Raw genomic sequence first — 15,020 nt, 5'->3', positions numbered from 1 at the left:
TTTGGCATTTGGCCTTGCTTACATACTCCAGACATGGCGGGCTCAGTTTGAAGCACGTATTAATTTGTCCATGATGTGGATGGGGAACAATTAAAATTTACATGGGCTGCGATGAGGTCTGTGTAATTTGGCAGTAGACAGACTAGACTGAACACTGAAGAAGGCCAGATATGACTCAATATCTAGAAATCAAGAACGTGTAAGCTAATGCAATTGCCTCTTATGAGCTCTGCTCTGAAAATCAAGGCATCGCTTTTCAGTATCTGAAACTGTGCTACTTGTGGGAGTTTACATTTGGAAGTGTTCACATGTGCTTAGGGTCTCTTCAATAGTGCTTCTGAGGAAAGACCTATCACGAACAAACACCGCAGCTCTTTTACACTTTCATATATGCTCCATTCCACACATAGAGACATGCTGCCTCGACAGAAACAAAATTAAAACCAGTCCCTGGCTCCTGGCCCTCAGCATGGGCTCCTCAGCAGGGGTCTGAGTATAGTTCTTGGTTCAGGTAAGGATACCCAATTACTTGAGGGCCCTGTAGCAACCATGAGATTGGCCACACCTGTAACTATATTCATTTGTTATCCAAAGTAACGATACTGTATATATCGGTGACAAGTATTTGTGGTGGGGATGTGGCTGAGAAGCAGAGTGTTTGCTGTAGTGCACCAGGCTCTGGGCTCAGTGGCCAGAACTGCCAATCAATCAGTCAATCAAACAATCCATCAGTCCAGTTATTCAGAAACACACCACTTCTGAAGTCAAAAGCACATTCCTTTATTTGTGTCTTTGGTTCTGTTATCCTTTCTCACCCATCCTGGCCATCAGGCACACCTCTCTTAAGCAGATCACAGCCTTCAGCGTCCAGTGAGAGGCATGGTCGGAAGAGGGAAGAGAGAATGCACTTTGCAATCAGACAGCAAGCAAGCAACTTGCAATCCGCGCTCTGAGGTTTGAGAGCTGTCAGATCCCCTTTCTTCACCCGTGAAGTGGCTGTTAATATCCCTTCTTCACAAGGTTACCTGGAGGATTACTTAAGATAATTCGAATAAAGCACTCACCACACAGCCTGGCAAGGGCCTGATTTATGGATTGCGTTTTTACTGCTGAGACACTACGGTAAACAATCAACTCCTCTAAATCACACAAGACAATGTGACAGATACATTTCTGGGCTGCTTCAAGTGGCTGTGGTGAAACTGGAGGGAATGGAGTTATTTACAGTCTGAGGTGAACTCTGCTTTAATGCTGTGCTTTATTGAACTGTGTAGGGAAGGAATCCCCACCCTCTGAATTCTCCAAGGCTGGCTAGCGCATCCTCCGCAGCTTTAGAGGGTCATTCCCTCACTGCTGTATTCTCAGGCTTTTCTAGGAGATAAGGAGGACACTTCCCTCTGTGGCCCCCCATTTTCATATCCTCACAGTGCCAATAAGGGAGAGTTGAGGAGACGTGATAGTTTTCAGCTGACACATTAGTTGCACACGGTGCTCCTGTCCGGAGCTGGTTGGGAGCTGCTGAGAATGACATGAGTTATATTTCACGAACTCATCCACGCAGAATTAGAATTTAAATACTCCGCTGACCAGCACTGGTTTACTTCAACACATTGCATCTTCCTTACAGATTCGTGCATTTAAAAAGAATGTAACACTGGGGTCCACACTATGTAAGGAAGTTCCTTAACTTCTTAGGAAGTTGAAACTCAGAAACTTAAACTTGACAATTTGTACATGAATAAGGAGGAATGGCTGTGTTATTTTTTTTCCCCTCTAGCTAATTTGACATCAGCTTCACTAGTCAGATAATACTATTTGTAGATATACAATATTGTCGAAACAGAACCCCCAAGCTTGTCTGCTTTAGTGGCTGCTCTGGAAAAGGGATTTGGGAAAGAGATGGAATTCAAAATGGCTTTCAGAGCGCTTGCTAAGAGCCTCTTCCTGTTGAACACTTGTCCTTAGGTGATGGTGTAATGGTGAGCTTTACTGGGCTGTGATAGAGCTTTGGAGTTATAAACAATATGCTGTAATCAGGGAAGTTTGATGAAAATTTTGAATTTGTCCTAATTCTCTTTCAGGAAACTTTTTCATTTGTCTGAAATTTAAAAAAAAAAAAATGTGCAAAATGGCTAAAATGGGTGTTCTTTGGTAAAGTTTCACAGATAAATACATCCACACACCAACTATCCAGATTTAAAAAAAAAAAAATTAAGACATTCCCATGCTGAGAACCTTGTTTAGGTCCTGTTCCTATCACTCCTGCACTAAATGCAGCCACTGCTTAGACTTCTATTAGCTTTGTCTGGCTTTGATTCCACACACTTGGAGCTAAAATGTGTGCAGCTTTCTACTGTAATGTGTATGTTGGTATATGTATGTTGATGTGTGTTCATGTGTGAATGCGCATGTGGACACACCAGGGCAACATGAGTCCTTCTCTGTCCACCTTCTCTGATACAGTCTCCTGGTAGCTTTGTCCACCAGGCCAGCTGGTCCACAAGTTTCCAGGGACGCTCCTGTCTCTGCCTCCCATTTCACCGTAGGAGCGTGGCCCAGACTCAGGCCCTTACTTGTGCACTGAGGGCCTTACCCGCTGAGACACCTCTCCTGCCCTCTACCCATCTTGTTTTCTTTCCCATCGCGATTCTGGATTTTCGTCTGTGTTTTCTCACTGCGCAGAGTTGCATCCTTCTCACTGCTGTACAGCGTTTCCTCAGCGTGCATTGCCAGAACCCGCGTGTCTGCCCTACCGTCAGGCTCTGAGCTTTTGGCAGCGCCTCACTAGTTCACATATTGCTAACTAGCATATTCTTACATGTTCTGACTTTGTAAATACACGAACTCATGCACAATTAAAAGAATTAAAAAAAACAACAAAACTTGTTTCTCTTTCCTGGTAGTTCTGGAAATGGAACCTGGGCCTTATGTGTGGGCCTGTGTGAGCAAGTGCTGATACTGAGCTACAAGCCTCAACTCTCACTCTCCATTTTATTAGTTTTATGTATTTATTTATTTTGCAAGTTCTCTTGGTATCTCATTTTATGAACCTTTGACACAAATCATGATGGGTGGTCTTTTTCTTTTTTTTCTAGTTGACTGATTTACCCTTCAGACCATATCTGTATCCACTTTGATTAGGCTTTTGTGTTACGATACCGTGAGAAATAGCTTAATTCACCCTCCCTCTGAAGGGCTATTCCGTTGCAGGACAATATCCACTCCATTAGAATCACCCATAATTATGTGTAGATGTAATTTTTCTAGATTTGAGTATCAATTTCTAGATTGTAGTTATGAGAATTCTGTGATAGATGTGGCTATTCGAGAACCAGTGTTCCCCCATCTTAGAGTGTGTGTGTGTGTGTGTGTGTGTGTGTGTGTGTGTGTTTGTGTGTGTTTTAAGACAGCTTGGCTATTTTCAGTTTTCCCTATTTCTACTTTAAATTTGAAATAATTTCTCCAAGGCATCTTGCTCCTCTACTCCTCCCACCCCTCTGGGATTTTTGGTTGGGTTTATATTGAATGTGTAAATCAACTTGAGGAGAATTTTAATCCAGTGTATCGCCATACTTTTTTCTTTCTTTCTTTCTTTCTTTCTTTCTTTCTTTCTTTCTTTCTTTCTTTCTTTCTCTCTCTCTCTCTCTCTCTCTCTCTCTCTTTCTCCCCTCCCCCCCGAGACACAGTTTCTCTGTGTAGCCTAGCTGCCCTGGACTCACTTTGTAGACCAGGCTGGTCTTGAACTCAACAGAGATCTGCCTGCCTCTGTCTCCCTGAGTGCTGGGGTTACAGGCATGTACTGCCACGCCTGGCTTCTATTTAATTCTTTAGTTCTACTTTTTAAGCTTTTAAATTTGTAAAATTGTTTTTATTATTCAGTATATTGATTTTTTTTGTATTCTTAATGTGCCTTTAATGACTTTACTAAATGTGTCTGTTAACTCTAATGCCATTATTTAGAGTCTGCATACTTTTGACTACATAATCATGTTTACCATGTTTTCTAGGAATGGTGAATTTATTTTTCTATAATCTATTTTATTATTTATGCTTTACAACACTGGGCAGACCTTCTGCATGAGCTGAATTGAGATAATGACAATAATTATTCTTGTCTTTGTTTCTTTTAATTTCCTTGGGGAAAGCTTTCATTATATCATCATCAAACATGATGCTAATAAGTGTTTCATGAAGGCCAGTGTGCTTGCTATTTATTATACTGCACATCACCTCTAGTGATGTTTTAAAAACTAGTCTATTTCTGTTTTTTCTTTTTTCTTTTTTAAGGTGGATTGTTTCGTTTGGTCTTTGATCGTATGGCTGGTTTTCTGGGAGGTTCTCCCTTTAGTAGAACCTGGGTTTACCTTGAAATAAAGTAAATATATTCCAGGTTGGCCTTCAGGTTTTTAATCTCCTTGCTTTAGCTTCCTAAGAACTGAGATTAGAGGACATGAGCCACCATGAAGAGCTTGAAAAAAAAATTCTTTTCCATCTTAGTGCTGTTTTTGTGGCTTGATGAGGAGATAATGACAGATGATTTGACAGGAGGCAGAGACGAAACCTCTCCCAGTGGAAGGAGAAAAATTTTCAAAATTTCTGTGAATGCTGAAAAAAATTGAAATCAACTGGAAGATGAATGGCAAACCCTTGGCTGAATGTAGCACTGTGAACTATTTTAAACCTCAGTCTTGTTTCCCATGTGCACCAGAGAAAATCATCTGAAGTAGAGGGGCTTACAGTGGTCCAGTCTGCTAAAAGAGGCTGCATGGAGAGGCGGTAGCTGGAGGGGAGACAATTGAAGAAAACCAAGTGAGATTTTTAAAGGAATATGCACTATGGTTTTTATTATATGCTGATGAAATATCTTCAGTTGAGTCAAAAAGCATGTCACATCAATTGGATGTTGGTGGCATCACAGACTGAAATGGGGATCTTGGGAAGCGATTTTCCTTGAGGGAAGAGTGATGACCAGTTTTGGAAGTGGCACTGTCCCTAGCATTAGGTGGGAGACTGTAGGGGACGGTCTTGGTGCCAAATCTCCAATTCTATCACAGTTCCAGGCATGATAAAGTCCTGAGTGCATGTTAAACAAATCTTTGATACCCGAATATAAAACGTGTAAAGCATATGTTAGGTGAGTCCATTAGGGAGTTATCTAGTCATCTCACAAACTCCGCTAGGTGAACATCCAGAGGGAAGAAACGCAGAGACTGCACATGATGGAGTAAATGAGTGACTTAGAAGACAGCATGTGTTAGAGAGGGAGAATTGTGAAAAGTTAAGGCAATGGTGACAGTGGCAGAATGGAGGCCGGGTCTGAGCAGTCACTGAAATGGAGACGAGAGGCTCCAGGTGATGGTATCTGCAGGGTCAAGGACACCCCAGCTGTAAAAGCATCTACCTGTGGGTGACGTGGATGGAAGTAGATTTAATGACCTGACATGACGTTTCTGAAGAAGGACAGAAATTGATCTGTTTGTACATGTAAGTAGTGCCTGCCCAACATTAATATAGAGAGATAAAGGGGTTTTCTCAAAGTTTCCAAGACAGGAGAGCAGTCTTCTAGGCTGATGAAGAGTATGGGGTAAGACTCCAGAGCCAAACAAGAGCAAAAAGCTGCCCAAGGCCTTGGTCTCAATCTCCCTACCCCACAAAGACCTGTTTCATGAGCCCAAAAGTTGAAGGATGTTGAGGTAAGTGATGAGTGAAACCAAAAGAAATATCTTCATGCGATTTAGCAATCTGCAATCTTCTGTACTGAAGGAAACAAACGTATTTTGAATAAAAATTGATGCTCCCAGCGAGCTTTAAATAGTGTATGGTCTGTACTTGTGTGCACGTGGGTCCATTTGCAAGCTGTCCGGATGCTCTTTTAAAGTAAAGCTGGGCAGCAGGTTCCTGCGCACATTTCACAGCTGTCCTGCATAGTTTTGTGTCAACTTGATACAGCTTGAGTCATCAGAGAGGAAGGAGCCTCAACTGAGAAAATGCCTTTGTAAGACTGGGCTATAGACGAGGACATTTTCTCCTTTTATTTATTTATATTTCTCTCACATATTACATCCCCAGTAAAGTTTCCCCTTTCCTCTCCCCCCAGCCCACCTTCCATCTCCCCCCAAATCCTCTCCTACTCTGTCCATTTTCCTTCAGAAAAGGGAAACCTCCCTTCCTAGAGATACCAGACATAGCACGTCAAGTAGCATTGTACATTTTCTTAGTGATTCATTCTCGGTGAGGGCCATGACAATTGTGGGTTATGCCAACCTTGGCCTGGTGGCCGCCGTGGGTTCTTTTATAAGGCAGGCTCAGTAAGCCATACGGAGCTGGCCTATAAGCAACACCCCTCGATGGCTTCTGCTTCCGGGTCACTGCCCTGCTTGAGTTTCTGTCTTGACTTCATTGATGATGAACTTCAATGTGAAAGCATGCGCTGAATAAACCCTTTCCTCCCTACGTTGCTCTGTTCATGTTGTTTCATCCCAGCTCTAGTCTGGATTGCTGGCAGATTGTCATCTATATGGTTTTCCTGGAGTCGTTTGCCTCCTTCTTGTCCAACCTCTAGGAAGTGATGAAGCTACGTGACAGCACCTAGGCCTGGATCTCTTGATGTCACAGCCTTTCCCACCTCATAGCTGCCGCTCAAGCTCCTCAAGCACTCCTTGAGATACTTTGAATCTCAGTGATAGACAAGGGTGTGGAGGAGGTATAGAGAACATCTCATTGGGGATTTTATAGTTCCTTGTATTTCTGTTAATTTCTTTATATTTTCATTTTTTAATATGTTTTTATTTATTACAATTTATTCATTTTGTATCCCAGCTATAGCCCCTCCATTATTCCCTCCAAATCCCACTCTCCCTCCCTCTCTCATCTCCTCCCATGCCCCTTCCTCAGTCCACTGATAGTGGAGGGCCTCCTCCCCTTCCATCTGCCCCTAGCCTAATGTTGACTCTTGAAAAGCATGAACTTTTTCTACATAGCTTTTCTTATGACATGTATACTCATTATTCTGTTAATGTACTGAGACAGTTAAATATTATTATTCATGTGATTTCCTCAAGAACCAAGAAAGGACCAAATGTGGCTTAGTCTGTCTATATACACTTGGAGCAAGAGTTATGAAGAGTTACTGTTTTGAATGATGTCTTTAAAATTAGCTGCCTATGACAGCTGACTCAAATACAGGGCAAAAAATACTTGTTTGAAACATATTTTCATCCTGTTACATAAAGACAGCCATTTATTTGTGATATGAAAAGTTAAATGCCATTTGGGTCTGGCTTTGTGTCTGGACGTTTCCATATGTCTCCAAGGCCAGGCAGAGGGAGATTTTCATTAAATTCATAAATCTTGGTTTTTGTGTGGGAATGTACACAGAAAATTCTACAGCCTTAGGAAGATCTGTGAACACATACACAAAAAATTAAAGAAAGCATTCATTTCTCATTACAGAAGCAGCTTTCAAGGTGTTAGCTTTACCTGCTATTGAGGGAGATTCAGATGATGTCAGACTTGCAGCATGATTTTGTTCTTGCTGGAAACTGTTTTTACAGCCATTGTTTAACTCAGAAATACTTCAGGCTTTTTGAAAGGAAAACATGTACAGTATTGAGACTGGCTTTTGGATATCTCGCATGAATGAAAATATCTCGTGTTCTGTGTTCTGTGAAGGGGTTATTCTAAATGTATCCCTCAGAATTGTCTTGGGCAGTACTGACAATTAGGAAGATACTGTCATCACTTCTTGTACTTCCTTCTCTGCAGTTCCATGTTCATAAACTGAGGATATTAATTCTACCTCCCTGCACACTGTGAGTAGTAATATAGGTGACTGCACAGCTGAACTTGGAGAAGGTTCTGGCACGTGGTGGAGGGATGTTAGGTGCTGAAGCTAACACCACTTATTGCTCTTGCTTCTGCTGTCGAGAGCTGATGGCATTCCAGTCAGTGAATAATTCAAATTGAGTTCTGTAGCTAACAGCTTTCCTGTCTTGTATTTCCAGATACTGTATTTTGGTGTATTTAAAGAATTCTTGAAAAACCCAAGGTGATTCTTCTATGATCCTGTACTTAAAACAGAAAGGTTAGTTCGGTTGTGGCAATTTCTTAATGGTTAGGATAGAAAATAGCCTACACGATACCTATGTGTGTGTTGAGTCTTCAGTTTGGGGGTTTCAGTTTTATTTCTGTTTAAGTAGACTTTTAAACTCTCAGCTCGGCATTGCATATTTTTTTTCTTCCAAGTTACCACAAAGTTTGTTACATACTGATAATTTGATGACATCTGCACAACTATCTCTATTTGAGAAAATTACTATTTATATCTCTACAAGAATTTATCATTTCTGTGCTGTGAGTATTTGTCTTAGTTTTCTGCTGCACATCTGGGGCTAGCTAATTTGTAAGGAAGAGAATGGCATGCAGCTCAATTGAGGAAGTTAAAGAACATGCTCTTGTCATCTTACCTTTCGCAGGGTCCCACTGGCTACATCCCACTGGATGGAATCATGGTGACATCACCGGGAGTTGTCAGTCTGACTCATTTGTAACAGTTTCTGTCTAGGAAGCCAATCTCCTCCATGAGCAGCATTCCATGACTCAGTCATCATTCATGGGGCCACATCCCACCTCTGAAAGATCCCCCTGCTTCCCAGCACCACCACACTAAGAATCAGGCCTGTACCATTGAAGCACACTGGTACACACTCACATCAAAGCCAAATCCCAGCAGGAAAGCTTGAGCTCCTGTAGTCATTTGAAACATAAGTTATTACAGGCTTTATTTGTAAGTTATGTTTCAAAAAAAAAATCTAGAAATAATGTTTTTGTTCAGAGATTTTTACGTTGTTGTCCCTACTTCGTAACCTACTCATCCCTGTTTCATTCTCCATCTCAGATCAACCTTTTCTGTTTGCACAGATGAGGAGACTGTGTGAGGTTTGTCTTTCTGTACCTGCTTTATCTCACCTTCCAGTGTCTTTTAGTTGCATACACATTGCCACAGGTGATAAAGAAATGAAAATACTTGCCTGCTTTAGGTTTACGGGAGTCTCTTTGTGCAATATTTGTGACTGCCTTTTCAGATGCTTTTGACGTTCCCTGACTGGTTAATTTTCAAAATCACTTTATTGTACTCTAGAGAACTTTGAGATAAACTTCTGTAACTTATGCATCTTTGGCATTTATTTCTGATCAGTTTGTCATCAGTTTGAATACACAAGCCTGTCTACTCCCTGTGGACATATTTTCATTGATTTATATTTAAACCATAAATTGGAAGATTTGTATCTGATGATCAGAGATGTTAGAAATATTAAGTTGTTATGGAACCTAATAATCTATGAAAATAATTTAAGTTGGTGTTCATACAGTTTTGTTATATTTAGCATATATTACGTAATTTCAATATAAGACACAATACAGCAGGAATCAGGCCAGAGGTTTTGTTGTTGTTTGTTTGAAACATTTTTCCTATATTAGAGTACCTCTTTTCATGGGACAGGATGATCACTATAGGCATCAGCTCATAGATTACTCATTTGTATGTGTGTGAGAGTGTGTGTCTACAAGCACATTCTTTGTGAGTTAATGTGTGTGTTCCCAAAATCGGACCAAATTTACTACTAACCAGCCTCTCTCCTTGGTCTTAAATGCTATTTGCTCACCATTTGCCTTTGATTGTCTTTCTCTTTGAAGCCCCTCCAATTTCCTTTCCTTTCCATATTCTGTTCTTTCTTTGGAGTTTCCATGGCATCACTAAGTATGGTATTTTTATATAGCTGAATACTGAAGATAATCAGTTATTTACACTGTAAAATATGGATATACATTTTAATTAAACTGAATAGCTATGTTTTATGCACCATTTAATTGATACATGTGAATCAGTCTAGTCAATATTAAATATGTGACAGTCAATCAAAGGCTGGTAGATGTTATAAAAACTGTTCCAATTATCTGTATTTGGTTCACCTTTGCTGATTATAAACTTCTTCAAGCTAAGTGTTGAGGGCTCGTGTCCTTCTGTGAGGGCTAGTTTTAACTATTAACTTGACCCAGCCTAGAATCACCTGGAAACAGCATCTTAATTGAAAATTATCTGGGTGGGATTGGACTGTGGACCTGTCTGTAGGGGATTGCCTTGATTGTTTATTGATATGGGGTTCCCGGTGCACTGTGGGTGGAACCATGCCTTAGGCTGAGATTTCTGAACTGAGGGGAAAAAGCAAGCAAGCAAGCAAAGAAATAAGGGAGCAGCACGGATACGTTTGTCTTACTCTGCTCTTGACTGTGGAGGTTATAGGACTAGCTAGCTTAGAGTTCTGCCTCAGCTCCCTGCCCTGATGGACTGTCAGTTGGCAATATGTTAGTTTGTTAAGCCCCTTCAACCCTAAGTTGTTTTTTTGTCAGGGTATTTTATCACAGTAAAGGAAACGAAGCTAGGACCGGTCCTGGCCTATGGGTGACTCATGGATGAATGAATATCAGTACATTTACCATCCAGTTTAGATGACTGTTAGAGTGACTTTTATCTCCTGCTTTGTGTCTGCTGCCAGGACATAGTTGAGCGCATCCTCTAATTTCAGCACTTTTTAGCTTATAGGAGGGTCTTTTTTTTTTGGTCCTTATAAGAAGAATAAACATAAGTAAATCATTTCACATTCGTAGCCACTATATTTTGATCTTGTGTTATATTTAGCTATGAGAGAAGTACAGTGTTGGGCAATGCATTTGACAATATATTAATTTGCTCATCATTGAGAGATGTTAATTAGCTGTGTTTGTATTGTGATAGCTCTCTACTGAGGACAAGATTATGAGCTACATGGGACAGAGACGATGGTGTCTATTTGCACACACTGGGATGATGTGCTCAGCCACTAAAGCATGAGCAACCCAAGAGAAATTTATTACTAACAGCGAATCCTCCCATTTCTGTATCACTGTGTCAAAATCGTACCGGAACATAGTATCCAGCTTTTTTATCCATCTATCAAATTATTTCCTAAAAGCTACTTTGTTTAAACTTCCTTGAGTTCAGGAAGTGTGAAAAGGTTTAATATGCACACATTTTAAAGATACTGCATCTGATAATTTTTAATTATTGCTAAATAATTTAAGAACACCAATTTCATTTAAATGTCAACCATAATTAAGCATGTGCCATCTGATTTTCTACTCAGATGGAATGTTTCCCCATAGTTTCATAAATATTTGTTTAATTTCACGTGAATTAATTAAAAAATGGATAAGAGCAACGTATTTTAATCAGCCATTGTGATGGGCCAGAAAAATGTTATTTTGTAAACAAACTGTTTGCTATGCATTTGCATGGCCTTTATCTTGTTTATTGTGGGCATATTACAGTGTGAGTCAACAGTCAATGGGAAGTCCAAGTGTGCATGCTGCATACTGAGGGGACTTACTTCCTATTTGTATGCCATAGAGGTTTAGTGTATAAAATCTGAACTCTTCACCCCTTCCTCCTTGTAGCCATCTTCCGACACTACCTATGGAAGTGAATTATAAACCTAAGTATATAAACCTTAGGCTGCATTTCATAAGAACTAAATATTTCATTATTGATATGAATTATTTGCTCACGACTATTCTAATTGGCTTTCAGAATGTTAACTTTACCTTTCCATGATAGCAAAGTCTCACAACGATGCTGTAATTGTATACGTTTTGGAAGTTAACATTCCATGGCTGGGAACCCTGTTCTTTCCTTACCTCCATCAGCTTCCTAAAGACTCTAGAGGTTTTAATACCTCCTGCATTACACCTAAAGTACATCCTGACAGAGAGGCTTAAGAAAGGGTACCAGTATTCTTTATCCTTCTGTTCAGGCTTCTGTGTGGCAGTAATTTGTTTTGTTCCGTTTGGGGCTAGGGGTGGGACAAAATGTAGGAACACACGCGGTATTACTCATGTTCTTATGTGCCGGGACAAATGCCACATGCTTCCACTTTGTCACAACCTAAATCACATGAATTAGACACACAAGGGCCAAATGTAAGACACACTGACAGGCCATCCTGTCAGTCCTTTGCAATACAAATCAGCATTTTGACTGTGCAGTTCACCGATAAAATGGCAATTATCCTTGAATATAAGCGTGGCGCAAATTACTTCTCAGACTGTTACATTGAGTACAATCTATGCAAAAGGAAATGCTTAATTCATTTGCTATGGTTACTTTCTTTTCGGGGTTTGTTTGTTTTCTGGGCTCATGGAAGGGTGAAGAGTGGCAGAACGGAAATAGAGAAGAAAGGAAGCAGCAGTTTCTGTGTCCCTGTCCTCTGGCTTCACCTCTGCACACCGAAGGTGCTTTTCCACAGCTCGTCTTTGCTCTTAACAGCTGCTCGAGCTGCCTTTTCAGCGGCACCTCAGTTCTTAAAATGTGTTTGTCTTTCTCTGTTATTCTCATCATTTTAAAAAATAGTAAGCTCTTCTTATGTGGGAACATGGTTTTAGGGAAACAAAACTGGAAATAGCAAAAGGGCGTTTTTAAACAGATGATTCCTAATCAATATATATGCAGTTGCAATGCCAAGGAGGTCATTACTGAATATCGGTTATTAATAACCTTTGAATTCCATTTCTCTTAATGCTTTGAGTGTTGAATCTCTTAGTAATTGAATTATGAACACCACATAAAAGTGTGGGGTGGCACCCAGGGCTTGTCTATAGGAAACACACAGTCATGGTTGAAAGTCACATTCAAGAACTTTGTGTAAAGTGGCTCAGCCCTCTAGTTCTCAGCAATGTTGAAGTGGAGACAGACTTCGTGTATTTGGTAAGGAATATTGGCAATAAAGGTACAACAAGCATTTCTAGAATATGAATTATGGACTACTTGGTGTTCTGTACATATTATGGACATTCTCTTTTCAATTTACAAACCAAACCAAATGCAGTGTATGTTGCAGGGGTGAAGGAACAGGCCCACAAGATCGATTTAACAAACAAAGAAAAAGAGAATATACATGGAAAACAACTCCTGATGGTCCTCAAAAGTGTTTTATGATTGATGCTTTACATTTTGCTTTTGTATCTGGACCTTTCCCATGATGCCACATAGACCTTCTCACACAGAATATGCCTGTGAGAGTCTGAATTTTTATATCTAACAGAGTCCTTGCAGTTTCTGTATTGCAATTGGATTGTTCAGTGAGCAGGAGAGGGGTTGGAACTTTAAGCAGTGATGTGTGTGTGTAGAGGAAAGGACAGAACATTATAAAGTAGGCTAGTAATTAGAAAATATGTCCCAGCGACTTTTATTTTGCTTCAGAGTGTTAACATTTATACTCAGCAGGGAGATAAATTCCTGTTCATTCCTGTTGTGAAGTCATCTCTCTTCACACAGGCAGATTTGCTGGTCACCTGTGACCGGGGCTTAACAATAGCAGAACGCTCGTCTGCTTCACTTCAGAGGACAGCACTTGTCCCATGGAAATCTACTTGTCTCTTTTTGGCAGTATGTAGTACTGCGTTCTGATATTCAGGAGTTCAGAGGAGAAACAGTAGGTGTCACCTGTCACTTAGCAACAGGGATTCTACTTGTGTCTAGCATTCCCCTTTAAGTCAAAAGAGCTCTAAAACATACCATTTAGATTTGCATTTCTCTCCAGAAATATTTAGATTAAGCTTCTAATATTTTTGGTTTCCAGGGTATTCGCTGTGACAGATGAAACAGAAATAAATTTAAATAATAAAAACTCAGCTTTACATGATGGAAACTTTAAAACTCAAAGTACAAACTGGGACCTATTATACATTCTATCAGATTTACGTGCCCAAAACCTGCCTGTCAGGGTCCCTCATCAGCTGTTAAACTTATGGTAACTGAATGGAATATGTATATAAACCTTTATTACTTGATTTCTTTTCATCAGTACTGGAAAACGCAAGACCACAAGTAATTGAAACAGTCACTTATAAACTGCAGTCTCGAAAACTGAATTCCAAATGGGGTTGCAGTAACAGCATCAGAATTCAATTTGCCTGAAACAGAACAACCAAATTACCTTTGAGCAGAGAGTGGAACACCCTGAGTCGTCAGATGTCCATAAACACACCCAAAATGTGTTTCTCTGTCTCCATTTCAACAGACATAAAGGGACTTTGAGGAGACATAACAACAAGTGGACATTCGGTGCTGAAGTGCTTAAATGCATTAAACGGTAACTTTTAAAGGTTGAGAACCTAATAGAGGATTGAGCTGTGATGGAGCGAGGACAACCCGAAGTAGAGAGAAACATTATGTCAGGACCCTTGAAGGTGTTCCAAACTGACTCCTTCTTTGTGGACGATATCCCGTTTTGTTATAGCCAAGGTTATATCTATAGTCCGTGGTGTCAAGACTGAATTCTGCAGAGGCTGGCCAATCCCGTGTTTAAGTTCTAAGGTAGAGAGGGAGGGAGAGAAAGAAAGGAAATTGATGACCTGGAGGCTGTTCTGGTGCTTGTAACTACTAAAGAGAAGCAGACACGGCTGTACTTTCTCCTGCTCCTCCTGCCACCAACACGCATTTCATTTGTGGTTTCTGGAAGCACCACTTTTGTTGAGAACAAATGTAAGAGTCTTTTCATGTCCTTTCCACCTTCTCATGTCTGTATTTCTGAGAACAGTAACATCTTTTGCTGTCCTTTGTCTAATCTAATGACAGTATAGAACACTTCTAGAAAACAGGCAAGAGAGTACCAAAGGCAGTGTGTGATGAGGCTTTAAAAAAAATCTCTATAAAGGTTTATTATAATTACTTTAAAGTATGCACACATATGTGAGGATTATGCACACATGTGTATGTAGGGCTCCCCAAGGAGGTCAGAGTCATCAGAAACTTCTGGAGCTGGTGGGGCATCTGGTTTGAGCTACCCAACTTGGGTGTTGGAGAGTAAACTTGGGTCCTCAGCTCCTTAAAGCAGTGAGCCATCCCTCAGCCCAAGAGTATTTTGTTGGTTGGCTTTTTTCCTTCCTTCCTTCCTTCCTTCCTTCCTTCCTTCCTTCCTTCCTTC

At 40.4% G+C, this 15,020-nt stretch overlaps 1 protein-coding gene across 6 annotated transcripts in view; it reads left to right on the top strand.

The window, feature by feature from the left end:
* Positions 1-15,020, top strand: part of Klf12 (KLF transcription factor 12) — a 431,501-nt gene that overhangs the window by 107,748 nt on the left and 308,733 nt on the right. The window contains exon 2 of one of the 6 annotated variants that reach the window (XM_055609631.1): positions 8,004-8,083. The exons of 4 other annotated variants lie outside the window; for them this stretch is intronic. The gene's annotated coding sequence lies outside the window, so the exon portion shown is untranslated. Of the gene's footprint in view, positions 1-8,003; positions 8,084-15,020 lie in introns of those variants that run through there. One more of the 6 variants, XM_055609632.1, reaches the window with a different exon arrangement.

The sequence above is a fragment of the Psammomys obesus genome, unplaced genomic scaffold (assembly GCF_907164565.1).
Source record: "Psammomys obesus unplaced genomic scaffold, mPsaObe1.curated_primary_1811, whole genome shotgun sequence".
In the NCBI taxonomy this organism is placed as follows: domain Eukaryota; kingdom Metazoa; phylum Chordata; class Mammalia; order Rodentia; family Muridae; genus Psammomys; species Psammomys obesus.
This window is presented reverse-complemented; position numbering and strand designations above follow the sequence as displayed.